This window comes from Vidua macroura, chromosome 38 (genome assembly GCF_024509145.1).
Source record: "Vidua macroura isolate BioBank_ID:100142 chromosome 38, ASM2450914v1, whole genome shotgun sequence".
Classification (NCBI taxonomy): domain Eukaryota; kingdom Metazoa; phylum Chordata; class Aves; order Passeriformes; family Viduidae; genus Vidua; species Vidua macroura.
Window position 1 is genome coordinate 674,676 of NC_071608.1, and position 23,746 is coordinate 698,421.

General features: G+C 50.8%; 1 protein-coding gene across 3 annotated transcripts in view; it reads right to left on the reverse strand.

Moving 5' to 3' along the window:
* LOC128821312 (serine/threonine-protein kinase pim-1-like) overlaps positions 1-23,746 on the reverse strand; it is a 45,189-nt gene that overhangs the window by 18,718 nt on the left and 2,725 nt on the right. Inside the window, exons 6-7 of one of the 3 annotated variants that reach the window (XM_054002275.1) lie at positions 22,893-23,533; positions 18,178-18,187 (exon numbers count right to left, since the gene is read on the reverse strand). The gene's annotated coding sequence lies outside the window, so the exon portion shown is untranslated. Of the gene's footprint in view, positions 1-18,177; positions 18,188-21,613; positions 22,389-22,671; positions 23,534-23,746 lie in introns of those variants that run through there. The other 2 variants (XM_054002273.1, XM_054002274.1) reach the window with 2 other exon arrangements.

Sequence of the window (23,746 nt, forward strand, 5' to 3'; positions counted from 1 at the left end):
AAGGTTCAGAAATGCTCTACCATGTTCTTCAAAGGTAATACTAACAATGACATCTCAGCAGTCTAAGCACAAAGCATGATCATTTTGCAAGTGGTTCCACTGTATAACAAAATTCTTTCTACAACTACTGCAATGTAACACTATGTCAGCTTGCTTTCCACAATTCTCACAAGCAGAATTTTTATAGCACTTCCTTAACACAGCATTACAAGCTAGCAGTCCAAATGATTGTCCTGCTATGACTTTTGACACAACGTCTTCTATGGAAGGTGGGATTGGTCCGAGTTCTTTGTGGAATCTCTTGAAGATTGGGAAGAAGTAGAGTTGATATCGATATTCCCTTCATTCTGCTGGGGTTGACATGCAGGGCAGACAAATCTGCTAGGGACCCACAAAGGTTCTTTACCTATGGAAATACAGAAATATCCTTGACCAATAAAGAACACTGGACTGGGTCCCTCCCAGTTGCCCGTAGTCATGTTTTTATAATGAACTTGCATCCCAGGAATGGTTTGATTTTGACTGCTTTAAATATATATATGTATAACAACAGGAGGCCCCTCTCTTCCTTCTGTTAGAGACAAGTAATTCCATGTAAAAAATACTTTATTTAACCATTTACTTGCATCAATCTCAGTTGTCTTTTCTTTCCTCAAGTATTCTTTTATTGTGCGATTTGCTCTCTCGACTATGGCCTGTCCTGTAGGGGAGTGTGGAATTCCCCTGACATGTTTCACCCCCCATGTTTTCATAAATCTAGCAACCCATAAACTACTGTAAGCAGGACAATTATCTGTTTTGATTTCCGCAGGCACTCCCATAACTGCAAAACAGGCTGTTAAATGTCTTTCAACATGAACTGCCTTTTCTCCAGCCTGGGCAGTGGCCCAAATGAAGTGAGAGTATGTATCAATTGTTACATGGACACATCTAGACTTTCTAAATTCAGGAACATGTGTTACATCCATTCCCCAAATTTGGAATGCTTTTAAACCTTTTGGGTTTAAACCCTATACCAGGCCCATGATGACTACACTGAGGACAGGAACGAACAATTCCTTTTGCATCTGCCAAAGGGATTCTGTTCTGTCATTGCAATGATTTTGCATTTTGATGAAACATTTTGTGAAAAATGCCAATCACTTGTTTTTAGAATTTTTAGAAGTTTAATAATAATAATAATAAAATGGTTATAAAAATAGCAATGCAATTAGAGCCATAAAAATTTAGGGTTGGGACAATTACAAGACAATTAAAAGCAAAGAGTTACAGACATCCGGATGTTCTTGGGCACTAAGCTGCCAAAAACATGCCTTGCGAACAAAGGAATAACCCTTAAAAGCAACAGCTTGTTGCATATTCATCTATCTCATATGTGATGCATAAATTCCTTGCTAATTAAGAACTTTTCTGGTTTTTGTCAACTTCTTCCCCTTAATCCTGGTGCTTCCATAAAGATGGAGAGAAGGTAGAAGAATGTTTGTCTTTTCCGATAAGGAGGCCGTAACTCTTTGTGTCCTGTCACTGTTATCTCTCTGCGAAGAGTTTCTTGAATATCTTATCCCTTTCTTGAGCTAGTAAAAAATCTTACATTGCAGAGTTTCTATGTTAACATTATGTTATAACCTAAAACTATATTTAACACACCACTCAAGAGAATTAATACAGCATAACTTTCTAATATTACACATATCATATTCATTTTAATATTTGTGAAAAGCCAGTCATAAAAGATGCATTTTTCACAATTTCATGGCTGTTTCGGGCTTCTTCGAATTTGTTTCTTGGAGGTGTTATTGCAAAACAACTGACTACTTCATCTGCTCATGCATTGCCTTCGCCTAATCTAATGTTCCACTGATGGCTTCTTATATGCATAATGCAGAATTCTTGCTCTCTTTGCTGAAGTGTGGTATGTAACTGTACAAACAGTTCACCAAGCTGCTGCTTTTTTCTTTCTCGTAGCAAAGCATCTTCAATGCACTGCACTACGCCGACTACACACAATGAATCTGATGCTATGTTTACAGGCGTATCTTTCCAGTTTCCAAAGCCCAGCACACGGCTTTCGGTTCTAAGGTTTGGAGGCTGTCTCTCTGTTGCCCAAGGATTATGTGCTTCTGCCAGTGATTTTCTGATTGCCACACACATGCAGCCTTCTTCATTTTTTGCCCTGCATCTGTAAACACCGTTGGCCCTTTAACTGGCCTTTCAGAACAGAGTGGCCTTTTGACCCGTATCGTTCAAGCATCTTCCAAAGAGGCCCTTTTGGTCGATTATTATGTACAGTTCCTGTAGAGCCTATCAAGGCTTCTTGCACTTCAATCGAATGCCACAGGAGCCATTCCAAATCATCTCCACGGACCGGGATGCTGATGTCTGCAGCCTCAGCTCCATCTAGTTCAATGATTCTGTCCCTCCTTTTCCTTACCAAAGCTGCTAATGCTTCTGACCGACATGATATACGATGCCATAGTTGCATTGGACAAAACACCCACTCAAGAATGATGGCCGTGTCCTCCCCCTTTTTCTTTTGCCATTGTAGGATAATGGCAAGGGGAGAAGTGGTGGCGTTGCAGATCAGAAGAGATAATGGCTGATCTGGCAATCGGCGATTACTCCATCCTGTTTGAATCTTACGAGCTACTGCATCCAGGGCAGCCTGTTGTTCTGGTGAACAGGTGCGGGGACTATGTGCCTGGGTGCCATGCAGCCAAGACTGGAAGGGGAGGAGGTCATCATTGGTGATGCCAACAAGATTACGAACCCATTGTACGTCTCCCAAAAGCCTTTGAGCATCATGGAGGGTACCGATCTGTGCAGTGATGGTTACCTTTTGTGGCCTGATCTGAGCGTCCTAGATGAGCCAACCCAGGTATTTCCATGGTACAAGACGCTGGACCTTTTCAGGGGCGACAGTCAGTCCACAGGAGTGCAAATGGTTGAAGATCCACTCAAATTCACTATCTGTTAAAGCAGATTTGGCAGCAAACAAAATATCATCCATGGAGTGATAAATGAGCATGTGAGACCATCGCTTTCACACAGGCTGAAGTGCCCAATCCACAAAGATTTGACACATACTTGGACTCTTTCTGGACCCCTGGGGTAAAACTACCCATTCATAGAGTTTGGCAGGGGCTGTACAGTTAGCAGATGGCAGAGTAAATGCAAACCTTTGTGGATCATCAGGGTGTATAGGAATTGTGAAAAAGCAGTCCTTTAACTCTATTATTATTATTATTATTTGCCAATTTTGTGGGATCATTGTAGGAGCAGGAAGGCCAGGTTGCAGTGCACCCATACCTAACATTTGATCATTAACTTTTCGTAAATCATGCAAAAGTCGCCACTTGCCAGATTTTTTCAGGATGACAAATATAGGAGTGTTCCACGGGCTTGTGGAAGGTTGAATGTGACCTGCTTTTAGCTGTTCCTGCACTAACTCTTCTGCAATGCGCAGCCTTTCTGAGGTTATCAGCCACTGGTCTACCCACACTGGCTTTTAAGTTAACCATGTAATTTTTAGAATGGGCGGCTGCCGCCCAGTGGCCGTGGCACAAAATGCTGATCTGTTGTCAGCAGCAGTCCCGGTTGTGACAAAACATCCCTTCCAATCAATCCTGGTAAAGTGTGTGGAAGTTGCATTACATAAGGTTTAATTACAATTGTTTGGCCATCTTCAAACTGCAAAGTAATTAAGCCTTTATTTTGTTTTGGTGCTTTTGCTCCTCCCAGCCCCACTGCTTGGGCAACTGGAGATTGTAATTCCCATGTCCGAGGCCACATATGCTGATTAATGATGGTGACATCTGCTCCAGAGTCTAGTAATGGTTCTAAACTAATTTGTTGACTGCCCTTTTTCAGTTGAATTTTCGCATATGGTCTTTGATTAAGGTCCAATGTGAAAAACACACCATATCCAGAGGATCCAAAACCTTTATTTCCTCTTACTTTAGCTACTTGGCCTTGTTTTCTGAGTTTTTCATAATCTTCTCGATGTGTAAGAAAGTTGTCATAAGGAAGTATTTGTGCAATCTTGCTGCCTTTAGGAATTGTTACAGGTGGTTGTAAAGCACAGGCCATGATTTGTACTTGCCCTATGAAATCTGCATCTATTACTTGGGGTAATGCAATTACTCCTTGTTTGCTTGTTGACGACCTGCCAAGTAAAAGCCCTCCGGCTGGAGACTCAGCCCTGAGCACAGGGCCTTTTACTTCAGCTGGAATCAATGTTACCTCTTTGTTGCTCAGAGTTACCTCTACTGTGGTTGCCACGTCCACTCCGAGACTCCCTCGGGTGGCTGGGACGCGCTGGTATAGGAAACCGTATTTTCCATCTGTGTCGAAGGGCTGTGTTGGATTGAAGGGGTCTGTACTTGTGTCTTTGTGTGGAGACAGGTCGCGCTGCTCTGCATGTTTCCTGACCGTTTGTGAGTACAGGCAGCGGTGGCATGAGTGTCAGAGTTACACACATGACACCAAACAGTTTTGGAACAGTTTTGCCGCATATGCCCAAATTCACCGCATGGGAAGCAGGTAGCAGTTTTAATCTTTCTGTTATTTTGACCTTTTATTTTAGCTTGCTTGCCTCTGTTTCCAGACAGAGCAGCTGCAATTACATGACCTTGTTCCTTTAATGTTTCTTTCATCACTGCCGTGAAGGCGGCTGTCTGATTATTCTGTTCTGCCCGAGTGGCTCTCATAAGCATTTTGTCAACTGGGCTCCCCTGGGGTAATGTTGCCAGGATTGCTCTCATTCTGGGATTTGCTCCTTCAAAAGCGAGAGTGCGGAACATATGTTCCTGGAGTTCAGGAGGCAAATCTGCATTATGTTTTATTGCTGCTGACAGACAGTCTAGGAATAGTCCACAGGGCTCTGTTCTTCCTTGGCGGACAGTGGTCTAAGGTGCAGGATTTTCTTATCAGGTAGAGACAAAAGAGCTCAGTGGGCTAAAGTCTGGGCAATTTGGTGCATTTGAATAGGGTATTGTAGCTGAACCTGTGTGTTAGAATAGGGTCCTTGCCCAGTTAGCATGTCTGCCTGTATACCATACAGAGGGTCTCCTACTATTAAATGTTTATTTGCTTCTTCAACTGCTAATCTTTTCCATTCTCTTTCAAACAACAAATACTGAGACAGAGTGAGGAGAAGGGAAGCAACTCTTGCACAGTCAGCAGGGGCAAAGACATCTGCTGTAGAAATAAACGGAATAATTTGTTGGGTAGCCTCTGATCGAATACCATGGCTAGGAACTGCTTGTTTTGCTGGTTGCAATATTTTCCAATCATGAGGTTCCCAATTTGCTTAATTGTTACTGACTACTACAGGGCAAGCAAGAGAACTGGCAGCCTGCCATTCACCTTCTATGATAGCATCTCGAATCACACCCGACCATGGCTGTTGAATTGGATCTTTTTCCGGCCTTGGTGCCTGCGGGGGTATTGCAAGGCACCCGGGCATCGGTGGAGCAGTAGGCTCCACAGGGGGTGTCACAGGGACTGGGACGGAAAGGGGTGTCGGAATAGTCTTTAGCACTGACACAGTCTCTGTTCGTTTTTCCAGTTGTTCCTGCCGTATGGATAATTCTGCTAATTTCTTTAACACTTCTTGAATTGAGTCATTAGAATCCGATTTTTTAGCTTTGTACTTAGATTCAGAGCGCTTTGACCTTCCAACTCTATCTTTTTGCTCTCCCTCGGACTCAGCCGACAGCATAGATTCGTCTGATGCTATGTCAGGCAAAGGAGGGCACAGGGAAGGGCAGCATTCTATTCCTTTCCTCTCTGCCCGCAAGCTGAAGCTGCCTTTTTCGGCCTTGCATCACCCACCGCCTCAGGAATTTCTTCTATTTCTGCTGCTTCAGGTGCTGCATCCATATCTCTGGCCTCTCTTGAAGGGGGATCAGTTACTTTTTCTAATTTTTGACCAGCTGCAGCAGACTCTGATTGGGCAACCTCCTCTTTTTGTGGTGGATTATTTAGCAACTCTTGCAAAAATGTTAGCGAGACATGATGGCTTGGAAGGAACTTGCTGCTTTGTTCCACTCACATTGCCTCCCAAATCCTCAATGGCTGCGGCAGCTACCTTTTTCTCAGCTTTCATAGTCTCTGAAGTATTGGTGATAGATTTCCAAGTAACTCCTAACTCCCTTGCTTCTTTCCATTTTTTCCACCTTCTATCCTGATGTCCCGGAGGTAGTTTCCTACCTCTTGCCACTCAGGTTCACTAAAGAGCAGGGCAGGTTCGGAAAGCTTTCCTTTTTTTTACATGCCCATTTTATTAGGGCTATTACTTCTTCTTTGGTGTCCTCACCTCTCTTTGAGAGGATAGTTGTCAGTAATTTAACTGCCGCATCTAATTCCATCCTGGTCTTACCTTGGCAGGGGCTTGATCGGCCGCTCAAGCTCCAGACTCTGCTCTTGCGTTTGCCTACCAGGCCTCTCCTGCCTCCAGCTCTCCGGCTCCCAAATCAGGTGCTTACCTGATGCTTGGGAGCCTTCCGCATTTAAGCGATCTGCATTTAAGCAAAGGAGTCCCTGTTCAGGGTGCCAGTATGAAGGGGGTCCCACGGAGAGCCGGCCGGAGTAATGACACTCAAACCACTATGGCTAGATGTAATCCTCCTTTATGGTCTAATTTATCCATATTTTATACCTTACTGCCTTACATCATACAATAGCTAATTAACATTCATTGGTTAAGGTCATATGATTACATCTACAAGTCACTTATTGATTGGCTGTTATACTACAAGCGTCTGATCAGGTTATAGTACATGACAGTTTTCAGCATCCAGCATAGACTATTGTATTCATACAAAGCTTATTGTCTTTCCAAGGATGTCCTAAATACTTCTAAAGTAACTAAAGTATCTCCGTAATCTGCAGGCCAGGGTTGTCCAGTTCCTGCAAAGAAATGCCATCAAGGATATCATGCCCTTGTTCCATGAGAAATTCCTCTACATTTCTCTAATGTCACACAGCTGGTCTCTAATGTCACAGCCTGTTCTGTGATGTCATAGCCTGCTCTGTGATGTCAGACCTCTGCCCTGTGATGTCACAGCTGACTCTGTGATGTCACAGAGACAGCCTATGATACCATAGTTGCGCGATGACCTCACATAACCCACTCTGTGATGTCATATCCCACTCTGTGACCTCATGTTCCCAGATGATAAATTGTCTCCACCTGCTGAGCACACACAATGCTCGTTCTCCAAACCCCAGGCCTATGGAAACCACACAATGCCCATTGTGTGAGAAGGGGAACTGAAATTCAACAGCCTCAGTGTCCTGCCAGCTCAGCCAGGCTGACGGGAACATTGGGGTCCACGACCACCAGGGACCACCAGAGAGACCCCCCAGGACAGAAGAATGCATGCAAAAAAGGGGAGGGGAAATGTGTTAATGATTTTGGGGAAATGATTATCATCTGTGTGTTTAGTCCAGGACAATCAATGAATATGTGTGCAAAATACAGAATATGAACAGAAACTTTCCTGCACTCAGCATGCTTGGCTTTGGGAGGAGCTATCCCCCGTGCATCTGGCTGAATAAAGAATGCTGCTTCTTAATGCTGCATTGGTGTGAAGGAGTTTTCTGTTTTACCGAATTTTTGGTAACTCCCACTCCCAAGGAAAGCTCTGTCTCCTGCTGTTCACAAACAAACAGAGAAAGGCTGGTGGCAAATGTGGTGCTCAGAGGCTGCCTGGGGCACAGTGACCATGAAATAATCAAGTTTTCAATGTTCTGTGAAAGAAGGAGGGGCATCAACCAAACTTCTACACAGGAATTACGGAGGGCAGACCTGGGCTTATTCAGGATGCAGATTTGGAGAGTAGCGAATCAAGTACTGATTTTTTCAGGGAAACGGCCCTTAAAGACAAAAAAGTCCAGGAAGGATGGACACATCTCAAGAAAGAAATCCTAAGGGGGAAGGAGCAGCCTGTCCCTCTGTGCCAAAGTTGAGCCAGCGAGGAAAAAGGACTGTTCTGTCTGTGCATGGAGCTTTTGTGGGAACTCAGGAAAAAAGAGGGTGCCTCAACTTTGGACAGAAGATCAGGCACGTCAGGAAATCTTTAAGGTTGTTGTTAGGTCGTGCAGAAAGTAGAGTGGTGAAAGGTCAATTAGAGCTTAACCTGGCCACGTCTGTGAAAAAGAATAAAAAGTATTTTAAAAATAAACTAATAGCAAAAGGAGGGATAAGTAGAACTTCTACTCTTTATTGGATGCAGTGGGGAATAAAGTAACTAAAGATAAGGAAAAGCTGAGCTGCTTAACGCCTTCTTTGCCCCAGTATTCAACATTAGGACAGGTCATGCTCAGGACAAGTGTTCTCCTGAGCTGGTGGATGGGGTCAGGGAGCAGAACAGCTCCCTGGAATCCAGGAGGGAGCAGCTGGGGACCTGCTGAGCCACTCAGATGCTCACAGGTGTCTCTGGCACCAGATGGGATCCATCCTAGGGGGATGAGGGAGCTGGTGGATGAGCTCCCCAAGCTGCTCTCCATCATTTACCATCAGTCCTGGCTCACCAGGGAGGCCCCAGAGGACTCGAGGTGCCAATGTGAGCCCATCCCCAAGAAGGGCTGGAAGGAGGATCTGGGGAACTTCAGGCCTGTCAGCCTGACCTCGGTGCCCGGCAAGGTTCTGGAAAAGATCACCCTGAGTGCCATCACAGGGCACCCACAGGATGGCCGAGGGATCAGAGCCAGCCAGCATGGATTTCAATGTCTGCATTGATGATCTGCATGAGGGGACTGAATCCACCATCAGGAAATTTGCAGGTGACACCAAGCTGGGTGTGAGTGTGGATGTGCTGGAGGGTAGGAGGGCTCTGCAGAGGGACCTGGACAGGCTGGATCCAGGTCCAACAAGGTGAGGTTTAAAAAGTCCAAGTGCCGGGTCCTGCACTTTGGCCACAAAAACCCCTGCTGCGCTACAGGCTGGGGACAGAGGGGCTGGAGAGCAGCCAGGCAGAAAGGGACCTGCAGGGACTGATGGACAGCAGGCTGGACATGAACCAGCAGTGTGCCCAGGTGGCCAAGAAGGCCAATGGCTCCTGGCCTGGATCAGGAATGGTGTGGCCAGCAGGAGCAGGGCAGTGATTCTTCCCCTGTACTGGGCACTGGTTGGGCAGCACCTTGAGTGCTGTGTCCAGTTCTGGGCCCCCAATTTAGCAAGGCCATGGAGGGCCTGGAGCGTGTCCAGAGAAGGGCAGCAAGGCTGGTGAGGGCTCTGCCACACAAGTCCTGTGAGGAGCAGCTGAGGGAGCTGGGCTTGTTTATCCTGGAGAATAGAAGGCTCAGGTGAGACAAGGCAGTGTCAGGGCACAGGTTGGACTTGATGATCTCCAAGGTCTTTTGTAGCCTGGCTGGTTCTGTGATTCTCTGAAACCACCCTTGGAGCAGTTGCAGGAGGAGCCCTGGGCCTCCTCTTCAGAAGCTGCAGCAGCCCAGGTCCCTCAGCTTCTCCTCACAGCCCCAAAGCCCATCCTGTCAGTCCTGCAGAGCCTCTGCAGCCCCTCCTCATTGCCCAGAACAGGGAGCCCCACAGGCAGACACAGCAGCCCAGATGTGCCCCCCTGGCCTGGGGTGCCACTGGCAAGGGAGCAGCATGAGGCACTGCAGGAGCCTGCAGACAATTCCTGCAGCACTTGTGGGATGATCCTGCTCCCCAAGGGACGTTCCCATGGTGCCAAGTCAGGAACTGAAATGGGGAGTGGGGCCAGAGAGGAGAGGGCAAACAGGGATGGGCTATGTGCAGGGGAGGGAACAGGGCTGGGCAAGAGGGAGAAATTTGTATCAGGAAGAGTAAAGAAAGTAAAGGTAAAGCCAAGGAAATGCTCAGGGCAGTTTGGGGGTGGCTGCCAGGCAGCCCTGGCTCTAAGCAACAGTGTCTGCAGTGGGACAGGGAACTCCCAGCTGATGGGAACAAACTTTCTGGCTGAGTGTAGAGGCCAGGACAAAGCTGAGTGGTTTCCCTGGCATCCCCCAGCCCTTCCTGGCCCCAGGTTCATGTCCCCACAGCAAGAGCATGGGGGTGCTCCCGCCTGCTGTGTGCAATGCAAACAGGGGCTCCTGAGCCAGCGCTGCCGTGTCTGTGCCTGCAAGGATGCGGCACCTGTGTGAGCTGGGGGAGAGGCCAGGGCTGCAGAGGGGGGATGTTGTTGGCAGCTCCATGAGGACGCTCTGGGACACTGCCCTGGCCTGTCCAGCACACTGGGGATGGATCAGCCCCTGCTCTGCTGCTCCTTCCCATCTCCCCCAGGGCCCTGGCAGAGCACCAGCTGTGCTGTTTGCCCCCAGCCTGCCCACGGCCAGCCTGGGGCTGCTGACAGGGGTTTTCTGTGCTGAGCATTGGCCTGGCCGTGTTCTTGAGAGAGCCTGGGCAAGGAGCCTGGAGCCCCCAGGCCCTGGCCTGAGGCGTCAGCGCTGCCCCAGCAGTGCCCATGGCCTGTCCCTGCTGCAGCCCCGGCACTGCCACCCCCAGGACTGTGCCGGGCCCCGAGAGCACTCAGGCCCTGCAGCAACACCAGGGCCACCAGGGCAGCGGGGCAGGGCCACAGGAACAGCACTGGCAACACGAAGTGCTGCTGCTGCTGGGCACAGCTGCTGTGCCAGCACTGATCTGCCCCCAGCTCTGCACACAGACATTGCTGCTGCAGCTCCAGAGAAGGCAACAAAAGGGCATCTCTGCAGAAAACTTTGCTGGCAGATCCTTGAGTTCCTTTAAAGCCACCAAGAGCGCAGCCCCTGATTGACACAGTCTGTGGCCACAGGGAAGGTGGAGAGAAACAAAATGAGAAATGGCACAAACAAAGACATTGCTTTGTGGACGATATTGAAAAAGAAAAACAAAGAAAACGAACCTCCAAAACAAAACCAACAGGAAGAATGAAAGATTACTTTTATTTGAAGTGATTTGGTGAAATTGGCTAGCAGTTTAATGTTCCTGAATGCATCCAGTCATCAGTCTCCACAGTGCAGCCTTGAGCTCCTGGTTCCTCAGGCTGTAGATGAGGGGGTTCAGGGCTGGAGGCACCACTGAGTACAGAACTGACAGGGCCAGATCCAGGGATGGGGAGGACATGGAGGGAGGCTTCAGATAGGTAAATGTGCCAGTACTGAGGAACAGGGAGACCACGGCCAGGTGAGGGAGGGAGGTGGAAAAGGCTTTGTGCCGTCCCTGCTCAGAGGGGATCCTCAGCACAGCCCTGAAGATCTGCACATAGGAGAAAACAATGAACACCAAACATCCGAATCCTAAACAGACAAGAAGCCCCAGTTCCCTGAGGTAGGATTTGGAGCAGGAGAGCTTGAGAATCTGGGGGATTTCACAGAAGAACTGGCCCAGGGCATTGCCATGGCACAGGGGCAGGGAAAATGTATTGGCCGTGTGCATGAGAGCATTGAGAAAGCCACTGGCCCAGGCAGCTGCTGCCATGTGGGCACAAGCTCTGCTGCCCAGGAGGGTCCCGTAGTGCAGGGGTTTGCAGATGGACATGTAGCGGTTGTAGCACATGATGGTCAGGAGGGCAAGCTCTGCTGAGAGGAAGAACATAATGTAAAAGAGCTGAGCGGCACATCCTGTGTAGGAGATGGTGCTGGTGTCCCAGAGGGAATTGTGCATGGCTTTGGGGACAGTGTTGCAGATGGAGCCCAGGTGGCTGAGGGCCAGGTTGAGCAGGAAGAAGAACATGGGCATGTGCAGGTGGTGGCCGCAGGCTCCGGCGCTGATGATGAGGCCATTGCCCAGGAGGGCAGCCAGGGAGATGCTCAGCAAGAGGCAGAAGTGCAGGAGCTGCAGCTGCCGCGTGTCTGCCAGTGCCAGCAGGAGGAAGTGGCTGATGGAGCTGCTGCTGGACATTTGCTGTGGCTGCACATGGGGACCTGTTCATGGAGAAAGGACAGTGACCAAAATCAAAGCCATTTCCCATACACCCTCCCCAGGAATACAGACACACTTCTGTGTTCAAGAGTTCTGAGGTTTTCTTCATAAGCTCCCCTATATTTGTCCTGGGGTTCTTGGATATCAGAAACCCTCAGCATTTCTGCTGTCGTCAGGGAGAACAGAGCAAGTTCTGAAGGCAAAGTGGAGAGTGGAGAGTGAGGGGAGATGGTCTGTCATTCTCACCTGTTCTGAGTTTCTCTGGGCTTTAACCTTTCTCTGGGGGAGGTTGATCAGCTTCCCACATTTTCCCTAAAAAACCCCCAGGTACAGTGGAGAGCAGATGGAGCCACCACATCCCAGCTCCACATTTGTAGCCAAGGACTCACATTGATCATTTCACCTACCCATCAGCATTTTCAGTGTCAGAACACCTCTGTCTTTCCCCATCAATCTTATAACTCAGAGATGCTCTAGGACAGGTTTGCATCCTGGATTGAAGCTCCCAGCTTGGACTGAAATCTCAGGGAGACTTCCAAGAATCCTTCTGATGGCATTGGATGAAGGGAGATGCAGCTCCTTCCCTGGCTGCACTGCCAGCATTGCCCAGAGCCGGGCCCTGGGGACAGCTGTGTCACCCTGAGCCAGCTGTGCCCCCTGCCAGAGCCCCCAGTGCCGGGCAGCTGCTCCCAGCCCTGTGCTCTGCAGAGGGAACTGGGCCCGGGGCTGCAGAGCTGCCCCACGGCTCTGCTGCAGCTCTGCCTGCACAGGAGGGGCTGCACGCCTTGGAGCCCCGGCCCTGAGGGCAGAGGCTTGGCTGGGGGCACAGGAGGGAGGGGGCTTGTGCAGAGGGAGGGGCTGCACTGGAGGGGATCCTCTGCACATCTCTAAACTCTCCCTGCCACAGCATTTCTGGGTTTTGTTTTCTCTCCTTGCCTGATCTTCTCTCTGCTTCCTGGAGATTTTCCTCCTGCAGGTGTTTCCCTGTACCTGATCTCTCCGTGCCAGCACTCACAGACCCCAAATCTCTGTGCACTCCCCTTGGCCTGACAAAACCCTGCCTGTTTGCAGGGCACTGGCTGGGGGCAGCTTCTGTTTGCAGCTTGGAGAAAGGAGAGCTCAGACTGAGCCTGATGGCTCCAGTAGAGGTGATGCTGCTGCTGTCCATGGGCAGAGTGGCTGAAAGCACATTAGGGATCTCCTGTGAACCTATTGATCACTAAAAGTAGCAGTTCAGATGTCTCAGGTGCTTTTCAAAATTCATAATCCACCTTTAATATTTATCCCCCCTCCCTGTCATTCTCCAATAGCAGGAAACAGAATACAAAGTCTTAGGAGCCTATTTCCTCATTTTTGTCAAAATCCTTGCCTTGGAAATATTCCATGACTGATCAGAACCCCCCAGAATGTCAGAGCTTCATGAGCATTTCACCTGCCCTGCACCAGAAATACTCAGAGTTGTACTCACAGGGTCTGTGGGCATTGGGATGTTCCAGCTTGAGGAGATCACTGCAGGAGCTGCAGCTGCCTTGTCCTGCAGCCAGAGGTTCCTGTGCCAAGGGCTGGCAGTGATTCTGCCCCAGGCACTTCTCAGCACCTTCCCAGCCCTGACTGATTGAAGCTGTCTGTGCCTCTGGGCTGTGCCCGGGCTGGCTGCAGGCAGTGCCCCAGCCCTGCTGGGCTGGGAGAAGAGCTGTTCATCCAGAGAAATGTGCTTTTGAAGCTCTGCTTGGTTGCCAGGATCACCCTCTGTGCCAGGAGCCCGGCCCAGCTCAGCAGCACAGACACAGCACAAGGACTTGAATGACCCTCTGGGGCTTTGTGCTCAGGCCGTGAATATCAGGCCCTGAGAAGGAGCTGAAGAAACCACTCCAGAACTCCAAGTCCGGATCCAACTCCAAAGTTTCTTTGACTTTTAATGACTCCCACTGAGGGACACGACTGAGAAAGTGTCCCCAGGCCCCAGGCAGAGCAGAGAACTGGAGGCACTGATGACAGGTGGGGACAAAGAGAAGCCAAGTCCTGGTGCCCTGGGGCACAGCAGGGTCTGTGCCACCAAGGGCTGTGAGGAGACACCTTGTTCTGAGGCACTGGGGCCTCCTGGCACAGCCCCAGCCAGGCTGGCCACTGTCAGCCCCTTGTCCTGCCCTCAGCATCCCCCCCTAGCCCACATCCCAGTGGCCTCAAGGATCTGCTGGAAGGAGTCCCTGGGGAGCCTTGCTCAGGAATGGCCCTGGGGGCTCCACAATGCTCCCAGGGACTGCAGGTTTTTCAAAGGATTTTGGCTTTTGCTTTTGCCTTGGAGTCTCTGAGAGCTTTGTGCCATCATGGCCTCCAATTATCTGCTGTAATTAGTCCCTGAAGAGGCTTTGTCAGGAACAGCACTCAGTGGGGCTCATGAATGCTTCAAGGTACTCAGTTATTTTAAGGTACTTGGTGTTTCCCTTTAGATGCAGACTCTGTGAGAGGTTTGTGCAATCATGGCCCCAGTTATCTTCTTTAACGAGTCCCTTGAGAGCTTTGTATTGACTTTCAGTGGGACTCAATAATGCTTTGAGATACTCAAGATTTTTAAGGTACTTTGGATTTTCCTTGTGGTAAATAGGGACAGGTGTGATGGAAAGCAAGACCCTTCCCCCCTCATCCTGCGATAAGTAATCAATCACCCCTGAGACAGGTAGCCCCTCCTAATGTCGCTTTCCGTTCTTTTCTTCTCTCTCCGACTTCCTTGTTTTCGCCCGGACACTCTCTCCCGGGGCACTGGCCAGGCGCTTCCGGGAGCCGCCGGAGAGAGAGAGGCAACACCTTTGTGGGTTCGTTTGATACGGACACAGCTGTTTAGAGAGCGATCAAGACCGGGATAAAGAGACTCAAGAGATTGGACACTTGTTGTGCAGTCCAAAGTAGGTTGTATTTGCCCGATTGCCGCATGTACAAGTGACCCCGATCAGGGGTCCAGGCAAAGGTTTTATAGGGAAAAATAAGAGATAAGGTGAAACCAATAGAACAATGCCCAGTATGAATACATTATAGGTAAAATCCAATGGGAATAACTTCAGGGGGAAGGATGAATACACGTAAAAATACAGAATAGAAACTCCAGCTTTAGGTTTAGGAAAGAGAAACTCCCATCTCAAATTCACAAAGCCCTTTTGCTCCGTTTGCGTAGCTGCACACTGCAACATCCTAACTCCAGTAGTTTTCCACTCCTTACTAACTCTAGCCGGACCCACCGTCCCCCTTTGACGTAGTAAGACCCCTTGACTATTTAACCTCACGAGATAAGATAATAAATGCCATTTGACCATCCACCACATTGGTGTCTGTGCATGTCAGTGGCCTGAGTGACCCGGGCGAGGCTGGGTTGCTGTGCTGTGTCTTGAAACCGGGTCGCCTGCCTTCTCAGCAGAAGGCAACATTCCTTTCCATACTGAGAGGTTTTTTGTGCCATTTTGAGTCTCTGAGAGGTTTTTGTGCCATCCTGGCCTCCAGTTCTCTCCTCCAAGGGGTCCATGAGGAGCTTGTGTTAGGGATAGACCTCAGTGGATCCCATTAATGCTTTGAGACACTTTGGGCTTTTCTTCTGCTTTGGACTTTTGGAAAGGTTTGTGCAATCTCCTCTGAGGCCTGAGGTTCCAGGGCTCAGCTCCAAATGCACCACGGGGCTCATTAGGATCAAGCAAGTCCGGATAAGCCATGGCTCTGCCTTGATTTCCCTCTGGCCTGGTGCAGTTCATCAGTAAGTTTTCCTACTACAGTTATGGAGAATTATTTCAAAGAGCTTCTAAGAGATATTTATTCCTATTTTAAAGGGTATATTTTATTACTGTTCTCTTTTTACCAGAGGTGATTGCAGTATTCAGTGATTCATAGTGATCCAGGGATTCTCTTAAGAAGGTCTGGCCTGCTCAGAGAAGCTGTGCCTTGTGATGTGACCCAGTGGGGACAACCTTGCTCCACATTCCCCAACCCGTCTTGCCTCTCTTTACTCATCCGGGGCCTGCTTTGCTTGGAGAACTCATTACACACAGCCAAAGAAGGGCTTTCTTCTTCTTTTTTAAGCAATCTAAATCTCCCAAGTTGCCCACTAAAAACAGACACCCTCCTCAAGGGCGTACCAAGACCAAGCTGCCTCCAAGGAGGTACAATTGCAGTGACACTCGTTGGTGCCGCCAGGTGCCACGGCCACGGCCACAGGGACCCGTTCCTTAGTTTGGTGCCACGGCAACCAAGGCCTGGAGCCATTGTGATGGTTTGTTGCCATGGAAACCTGCCCTGGGCCCCTTGCTCAGGGCTGCTGTCACTGCCCAGAGCCAGAGGGGATCCCTTGGTGGGGGCTTATGCCACGGCCACCTGCCCTGTGCCGCGCTGGCCGCTCAGGCGCCGTGGAACCAGCAGCAAATGCCAGGGCCAGGGCCAAAGGCCAGGTCAGCCAGACAGAAAGGGGCCGTGCTGGGCACTGTTTTCATGGCAGCCCTCACTGGCTGTGACACCTGGGTCACCTGTCCTGGCAGTTGCCATGGAAACCCGGCTCATTGGAAATACAAGGGTGGACAAAGGTTTTAGTAGGGCCTGTCACAACAGGACAAAGGGGAGTGGTTTTAAACTAAAGGAAGGGAAGTTCAGATAAGAACGGATAAGGAGGAAATTTTTGATGATGAGGTTGGTGATAAAGCAGTACAGGTTCCCAGGGAGGTGGTCAATGCTCCATCCCTGGAAACATTCAAGTCCAGCTGGGACAGGGCTCTGAACAACCTGATCTGCTGAAAGATGTCCCTGCTCATCGTGAGGTTTTGGTGAGATGAGCACTGCAGAGCTCTTCCCATCTAAACCGTTCCAGGATTGCATGGGCAGAAGGGGATTCTCAGTGGACTTTGCTGGCTGGTCCTGGTACCTGATCTCCACAGTCTCTCCTGTCCTACTCAATCTTCTTCATCAATGTTTGTTTCCTGCCGTTTCTGAACTTCTCTTTGCGTGTCTGTGTGTGACTGCTGAGCAGGGACAAGGAGGCAATGAGGCTCCAGGCCTGCAAGCATCACTTGTCCCCTCCTGGACCCAGGGCCAGCAGCCACGGCCAAAGTGCTGCACAGGTTGGCTCTGTCAGGGCCTTGCAGCTGCTGCACATGCCTGTGCCCTCTGCAGCCCAGGCTGTCCTACGGTGTCCCTGCCCTGCGCCTCTGTCCCTGCAGGCTGTCCTCATCCCCCGGCCGCCCCACCTGGCTGGCCCCTTCCTTTGCTGACAGCTCTGCCTCCTGCCTGCCCCTGCCTGGCCACACAAAGCCTTGGGCTGCTCCAAGCTCCTTCTGGGGGATGTGTTGCACCACAGCCCTGCCCTGGGAGGGAAATTCCTTTGTCTTTACGTCCAGTCTGGACCTCCCCAGGTGATCTGTGTGGCATCATTTTTTTCTCAGGTTGTTTCATATCATGAAGAAGAGCTCTACCATCTCTGAAACCACCCTCCAAGTCCTCTCAGGCTTCTCTTGTTCTGTTCTCAGTCTTCACACCACTGAGCCCAGCGCCATCAGTCTCTCTGGGTCATGTGCTTGAGGCCTCTAATCCCATCTTGGGAGATTTTTGTGTCCTTTCTAGGTCTTTTCAGACCTAGAAATATTGTGGTCATAGTCCAAGAAAATTTGAAATATTTTTATTGGCCTGTAGTGGCAGAGGATGGGACATAGCCTTTAAAATGCTCAAGGATATATTTAGATTTGATATAAGAAAGAAATCTTTTGTGATGAGGTTGACAATTCGTAAACAGGTGATCCATAGAAGTGAATGTCCCATCCCAAAAAGTGTTCAAGGTCAGGAGCTTTGACCATCTGTTCCAGAGTTAGTTGTGCCTTCCCACAGCAAGGGGGCTGCAGTAGATGATATTTTAGGGCCATTCCAATTTTAAAAACAGAAGATAAAAAATAATTCAAGGAAAGTTCTGACACCTCCTCATGAAAGACTCACCCAAGGGGTCAATGGCAGAGCTTTCCAGCATGACCTCGCCAGTTGAGCATGGGGGGTTCTGCATTGAGTCTGAGATTCATGATGGAAATTCACAAAGGGCATCTGGGGAATGTGCAAGATTTCCCTTGGGGTGCCTAAGAGAGGACCACAGGAAGGGAAATGGTTGCACTATGGTGGTTTGTGAAAGAGCAAACATGAATCAACAGAGAAAAGGGGATGAAAGAGCTGGTCATGTGTAAAGATGCATCCCTGGCCATGCCCTACAGCTGATCCCCACAGTCTGTGGCATTTTCCTAAACACTCCATTGCCAGCAACTACCTGGGACAAGGGACCTCTCTCTGCTCTGGGTCCTGAGGGAGTCCAAGTGCCAGATGCTGGAGTGGGGACCACAAATCATCAGGGCTTGTGTCCTTTGGGGGCCCAGGCATGGTGAGACTGGTGTGTTTGCACACAGCACTGGTGTGTGTGGGGCTGGGGGTAAGCACCAGGGAACATCAAACCAGAGCAACCAGCGAGCAGCAGAGGCCTGGGAGCTGCTGTGTGGGATCAGCTCCTGCAGGGATCCACATGGTCTGGATGTCTCTGCAGCTCTGCCTCACATCCTGCCATGGCAGAGCACACAAATAGCCCACGTCTGTGTCCCTTCTCCACTGATTGTACTTTGGCCTGACCTGGAAACCACCAGAGGTCTCTCCCAGGAGGAGTCCCTGTGTATTTCCCTCCCCCATGGCTCTGCCCTTCCTGATCCAGCAGCTGTGGGGCAGCAGAGCTGGGGCAGTGCAGGGACAGGGCTGGCCCTGACAGAGCTGCTGTGGTTTAGGAATGGTGCTCTCCAATTTACTACTCCCACTAAGAAGACCACGTGTCTCCCCAGGCAGATATAGCCACCATCATCCCCCACACCACAGGGGTTTACCCACCTGGGCCTGCTTGATCTCAGCCCATGTTTCACAGTCAGGGATAACCTGGAGATGGTGTCCATGGTTAAATCCACCCCTCGCTCATGAGCCCATCTGGAGTTCCCATCTCTGCCCTGATGACCCGAGGTGTCCAGAAATAACTCAGCCTTGTGTGGCCAGTCCAGACCCTCCTGAGACACCTGAATCCTGGCAGCCCCATCCCCCTGTCCATTGTTGCAATGCTCTTCAGTGCCTGACCCTTGGGCATGTGAGCATCCACAGGAGGGACTTTCACAGCCAGCTTCTCCCCTGGGCAGCGATGTCTTTTCCCGGTCCAGCAGCCCAGATGGGTTTCCCTCTGTGCTGCCAATTGTCCTTTCTCCATCGTTCCAGCCACCCCACAGAGCATTTCCCACCATCCCCGAGTCAGTGCAGAGGTGCAGCGCTGGCCATTTCTCTCGCTCAGAGCTCTGGCTGTGGTCCCAGTGCTGCAGTGACTGCAGGGAAGGGGACCCCACAATGGGACATTTCTTGGTCAAATACAGACAGAAATAGTGACAAACTGTCTGTGACTCAGTTTTGGCCTCACAGCCGCCGCCGTGGTTTGCAGGGAGCTGCAGTGTGGCACGGCCCTGGCTGTGCCCGGCAGCGCTGGCCTGGGAGAAGGTGTCAGTGCCAGCTGGCCCAGGGAGCTGCAGTGTGTGGGGAACAAATCCCTCCTGGCCTCCTGCCCCAGGGTGACCCTGCAGGGCCTCATGGAGCCAAGGGGCCATTGTAGCACTTCAGGGCCGTGGAATCAAGGTGACCTTTGTGACACTGTGGGGCCTCATGGGACCAAGAGGCCATTGAGACACTTCCCAAGCAAGGGGCCACTGTGAAACTCTGGGGCCTGAAAAACTGATCCTGAATCAGCCAGATAGAAAACTTCTATCACAATCTGGCTATTAGAAAGTGTTCTGCCAATCAAGAGGGGAGATTTAAAGAACACAGACACCAATGGAAAGAATGGTCTTATTTTACTATGAACATAAAGACAACACAAAAGTAAAATGACATATTCAATAACTATATCAGTTGGCTTTAGCAACAAGCCAATGTCAGCAAGGCAATGCACCTAATCATTACTGTGGGAGAGAAAGGAGCATGATTGCAAAAGATACATCCCCAGTTGCCTAAATACTTTACTACCATCCAGAGTCTGCAGTCGCTGGAGAGCCCCGTTTCACAGTGAGGATCTGGAGAACCCTTCCCAGCAACGGGCAAAATCCTGCACTGTGCATCCACCCATAGGTGAGCTCTCCAAATTCACCCCAAAAGTGAGTCTAGCTTTTATAGGCCCAAATCAGTAACTCAAAGTGACTTGATTATATTTTTAGCACAGGAACTCCTGGATCTGATAGCACACTTCCTGACCAGCAGGGACCAGGGTTTGGCCAGAGCCCAGACCTCGAATGGGAGCGTTTTCCCCTAAAATACCCTACAAACAAGACTCTATTCATGTCAACTGGGAAAGTTTCTTCAGATTATACATTTCTTGCAGCTAACTACACCAGGTTATACGGTGCTGGCATAAGCATCATTGTCATGTATTTTAGGTAAATAATACCAATGGTGTTGCTCACACAGTGCCCAGGATTCGCGCTGTCAGTCAGCTCTGGCCGAGGCCTGCTGCTCAGGGGCTGAGCCTGGCCGTGCTGGACTTGCTGCCCATCACCGAGGAGGAGAGGCAGAGCCCTGGACAGGTCTGCAGCCGTGACAGGTGAGCCAAGGGTGGGGGGACAGTGTGGCACCCACGGGACAGCCCAGCATCGCCGGGGACAGCCCGGCAGCCATTGGAAAGCCTGGCATCCATAGGGGCACCCTGTCATCCACTGGGAGAGCCTGACACCCATGGGGACACTCTGGCATGCCTGGGGACAGCACGCCACCCCCTCTGCCTCACCTCTGCTGCCGCGGGCACCTGCGGGGCAGGAGGGGTCTGGGGGCTCCGGGGGTCCCCGCCCCACTGAGCCCGGCGGTCGCTCCACAGCCGCGCTCCGGCCGGGATTCCAAGCGGTGCCAGCTCCACCGGGACGAGGACGGACACTTGTGGTTGTCGGGGGTGGCGCGGAGGTTCTGCAGCCTGCGGGAGATGCTGGGCACCTCTGGGCGCTGGGGGCTGCAGGCACAGGGGCCCAAATACGCCTGGAGCCCTCCTATTCCCTCTGTCCCAAAGGTGACACCGGGAGATGTCCCAGAGAGGGAGCAGTGACCTCAGGAAATGGCCGTGATGTCACAGATGAGCTGTGTGATGTCCCAGAGGGGGCTGTGTCATAGAGGCACTGACGTGGCTGTGTGTGAGAGAGGCACAGAGCAGCTGCAATGTCAGCAAGGGGCTGTGTGACATCACAGAACAGGTTGAGTGAGGTCACAGAGAGGGCTGTGACATCACAGAGTGGGTTATGTGAGGTCACTGATCAGCTAAGGCATAACAGAGGGGACTGTCTGACATCACAGAGTGGCTGTGTGATACCAGAGAGCAGTCTTTGACATCACAGGGCAGCTGTGTGACATCAGAGGGTGGTCTCTGACACCACAGGGTAAGTTGTGACATTACAGAGCAGGTTGTGACATCACAGAGCAGACTCTGACATCATAGAGTGTGGTAAAGTGGCATCACAGAGTGGGCTGTGACATCAGGGAGTGGGCTGTGACATCACAGAGCAGACTGTGACATCACAGTGGGGCTGTGTGAGGTCACTGGGTTGGTCACTCTGCCCCAGCCCCCCTCACATTTCCCCCCCAGCGAAGTCTCCCCTGCTTGTGCCCAGCAGGGTCCCCTGTCCCCCTGGGTCCCCCCTGCAGCTGGAGCAGGGTTAGGGAAGGGCCTCCAAGGTGGGGCTTGAGGAAGTTAAGGGTTAGTAATTAACTAATAATTGATTGCTTCTCAACACAATGTTTAGTTAGCTGGGTTTATAATGAAGAATATAGAAACTGACAAATAACTTTTAGGAACATAAGACAATTGTGGGCCTCCTCTGTTCTGAAACCAATTGAAGACAAGGAATGGGAGTTCTACCAAGGTTCATTTGTCATATTCGCATTGAAAAGGTAGAAAGGTCAGAATGAGGAAGACTTCATTTACTTCCTCATTTTGGGACCCCTCCCCATGAAAGGGACCACCGACCCATTTCAAGGAACAAACTACGCATGCTTAATAGCTTTTGGAATGATTAGCATCCGAAGCAAGGAATGGGATGTACCAAAATGATGAATATGTATTTGTATTTTGGGTATTCAATTCTTGAGTGGATAAAAGGACTCTGTAATCATTTGAAAGGTGTGGTGTGTATTTGGGAGCTATCCCGCACGCTGCCTGGCGTCGCAATAAACATACACTTTCTAACTTTAAAATGTTAGAGAGTTTTTGTCCATCACATTTGGATATTGGTGCTAGATCAATATCCATATTTCTTGAAGAAATCAGTGGCATGTTTTCCCTTGGAGGTGTACACTCTGCAAACTTGAGCTGTGTTGCTGAAATGCTCAAGCAAGTCTGTGCTGCAGGTCACACCATTTATTCTTTGGCTGATTGGGGCCCGGTGCTGAGCTCCAGCAGAGCCCTGGCAGAGCCCAGAGCAGCCTCAGCATCCACAGAGCCTGGCTGCAAGGAGAGAAACCAGAAAGCGCCCGTCAGCTGAAGGCTCCTGTCCCCTTGTCCCAGCCGCCCGCGGTGCCCAGGCCATGCTGGCCGTGCCCAGAGCAGTGCCCAGAGCTGCCCATCACTGCTGCCTTTGGGAGCAGAGCAGGAGGGCAGGACATGTGCCCAGCCTGCAGCCAGCCACGGCACATCCAGCCCTCAGCAGCTGCCCAGAGCAGGATGCTCCTGTGCTCGCTGCCATCTCCCCAAAGCTCTGATCCCACCGTGCCAAGCAGATGGGACCCACCTGACGCCATCCACTGCTGGAAGAAAAGCTGGTCCCAAATGATGTCCTCAGCCTTCTCCAAGGGCACGGCCCATCCACGCCACAGCTGCTCCCAAGCACTTCCCCATCCAGACTGGACCCCACCTAGAACGCTTCCTCTAGAAAAACACACAATAAATGATTGGCAATAGATTACATACAAAAAGGGGAAACAAGAAAACAAGAAAGATCATATCTCTGACAGGGACTTGAGGAAGGCCCAACCCCTGCATGCCAGGGAAAAGCCCACCCACAGGTGAGGGAAGCCCAGGCTTTCTCCCTTCCCCCTGCACTGCCCCCCAAAATAACGGTGATCCCAAAGCAAACAAGGGCAAGGGAGCAGCCCAAGCCCTTCCTTGCCTGCAAAGTAAAGCAGCCCCTGCACAGGCTCTGGAGTCCCACCTCTGCTCCCACCATGGGGGTTGGTTTGTGTCGGGCTGGCTGCCCCAGCCCCAGCCCCAGCCCGGGGCACGGTGGGTGCTGGGGGCTGTTGGCAGGGCCAGGAGCCCACTCCCATTTCGTACCCACCCCAGCCCATGCCCCGAGCCCTGCCAAAAGCAGCTGGGCAGCCGACTGAAGGATCAGCTGCATCCGCCCCAGCAAAGGGGGAACCTTTGGTTCCCTGCCATGCTGTGCAATGCCCAAATCTGGGAGCATCCCCTTGCGTGTGGACTCATCTGCAAATTCCCTGTGGAGCCTGGCTTTGGAGAAGGTGGCAGAATCCAAGTCCATCATCTTCAGTTGGCCAGGCCGAGGAAGAAGTTGTCATCCTCGATGGAGTCCTTGCTGTCTCCAGCAGCAGCAGCCCCACCTAGTACAGCTTCTCCAGGGGCTCCTTCTCTTTCTGTGGGGGTGAGACCAGGCTGTCAGGGTTCTGCCCAGGGCCCCAGCTGTCAGGGAACCAGGACAAGCAAAACCAGCTCGATGGTAGCCACCAGTGCTTGCCACACCAGTTGTCCAGCTCAGCTCCAGCCCAAGAGCTGCGTGTTCCCTTCTGCTGACCCCTGCTCAGAGCTACAGGCAGGACAAAACCTGTCTGGTTGGCTTTGCCACTGAT